Source organism: Myotis brandtii, unplaced genomic scaffold, assembly GCF_000412655.1.
Source record: "Myotis brandtii unplaced genomic scaffold, ASM41265v1 scaffold8, whole genome shotgun sequence".
Classification (NCBI taxonomy): domain Eukaryota; kingdom Metazoa; phylum Chordata; class Mammalia; order Chiroptera; family Vespertilionidae; genus Myotis; species Myotis brandtii.
Genome location: NW_005371219.1, coordinates 4,553,435 through 4,555,694, shown reverse-complemented (window position 1 = coordinate 4,555,694; position 2,260 = coordinate 4,553,435).

The following is a 2,260-nucleotide window of genomic DNA, read 5'->3' as shown; positions in this document are numbered from 1 at the left end:
GCCCTAACCGGTTTGGCTCAGTGGATAGGGTGTCGGCCTGCAGACTCAAGGGTCCCAGGTTTGGTTCCGGTCAAGGGCATGTACCTTGGTTGAGAGTACATACCCTGTGGGGAGTGTGCAGGAGGCAGCTGATCAATGTTTCTCTCTCATCAATGTTTCTAACTCTCTATCCCTCTCCCTTCCTCTCTGTAAAAAATCAATAAAATATATTTTTTTTTAAAAACTGAGAGCTTTCAAATTGTGGTGTGTTTTTTTTTTAACAATTTGACATTGCCACAATATCCAAATACATGAGCATTTTTCTAGTCATTCATTTTCTTTTTTTAAAATTTATTTATATTGATTTCAGAGAGGAAGGGAGAGGGAGAGAGAGATAGAAACATCAATGATGAGAGAGTCATTGATTGGCTGCCTCCTGCATAACCCTACTGGGGATCGAGCCGCAACAAGGGCATGTGCCCTTGCTGGAATCGAACCCAGCACCCTTCAGTCCTCAGGCCAACACTCTATCCACTGAGCCAAACCAGCCAGGGCTAGTCATTAATTTTCATTGGAATTTATAAAAATATAAGTCCATGACATATGGGAAGAGGAAGAAATAATCTCATTCTTGCCACCGCTGTTTTGAAAAGCACTGCCCAAAAGTCAGAATTTATTTTTTAACCAAGACTAAGAAATAGGTCAAGAATAGCAAGAAAACTTTGATCACAAATGAAATGTCAGAGTAAGATGCTGCCCTTTAGAGCTTGGGGCTCTGGGACATGAAACATCGTAAAGAGACTAACAAAATACACAAAACACCTAAAACATTTTAGAAACTCTCTCTTGCCTAATAGTTCCCACAGAAAACATATATATATTTTTTTTTTGGAAAGTCTTTTCAATGTTATTGAATGAAAAGTATATTCTTTGGACTCAAATGTAGGGCAACAGTCGTTTTATAGTTCCTAACATTTCCAGGTCCAGAATTAATTGTTAGCAAGTGGTATGCTCTAGGCTGGACCTGGCCTTTCACACCTCAGGAGGCCCAACCACACTCTGGCATTACTTACTGCCTGGAGTGCCGATCCTGATTAAAGATTGCACATGAGAACATGCTACCACAATTTATCCTCTCTGGAACTCCATTAATTTTATAGACTGTACTTGCTTCCTCTCTGATAGAATATGACTCTTAGCCTACATTTCATGTAGAGGGAGATCTAGGTATTTGCCTATGGTCAAATTCCACTGCTTCGACTGGTTGCCTTTACTTCCACTCCTGAGCTTTTTGAGCCACATTCTTGTCTGCCTAATAGATAAGAAGAGGCAGAGTAGTGGCTAAGGCTCATCAAATTGTTGTGACTGAACTGAGCTTTGGCAGGATGCCATCTGCTTACACCAAGGACTTTCCTATGAAACAGACCCACAGAACTCATTCTTGTGTCTACTAAGAGGTAGTTTATTGAGTTTGTTGTTCATAATGCTACACCCTCAGGAGAAATTCCTGCCTGTCCTTATTATAAGCAATAGTTAAGTATTTTCCTGTCCAATTAGTCTCTTTTTATGTCATGGACGCTGTAAGTTGTAGAAGTGATCAAACAGCTTTTTCTTTCTTCTTGGCTGGTAGGATGCCAATTAGTACCAGATTCACAGTCCTTTTGTACCAACTGAGTTGGCTTTTGTGAAATGTGTTTTTATGTTTGGTTTGTTCTTAACTCCATGCTATATCCTTTGCTTTCTCTTTTCTCAACTATTTACACTTTGTTATATCTTGTTGTAAAATACGTCAGTTGTTACTGGAAGAAAATATCAGATAAAGAGAGAATGAGGAAAGAAGAGATGGGATACAGATCAGGGGAGAAGAGAGAAAGGAAGGAAGGGAGGGAGGGAGGGAGGGAGGGAGGAAATGGAAAACAAGAAAATATAAGGCTAGAAAGGGAAGGGGCCATATTGTTTATAAACTGAAATGAGAGTCTCACCAAATTCAAATAGTAAAAGGTCATAGAAAGGGAAGTAGCATATAAATTACTATAGGTGTGAATTATATAGAAGGTAACATTTGAGAATTGCTCACCAACTGCATTGTTCACTGTCTACTGCTATTTAATTGTGTTCATATTTCAATGTAACAAGATATGGGACTATACATGAAGATAGACATAGAGCAGCGGTTCTCAACCTGTGGGTCGCGACCCCTTTGGGGGTCGAATGACCCTTTCACAGGGGTCGACTAAGACCATCAGAAAACACATATATAATTACATATTGTTTTTGTGAT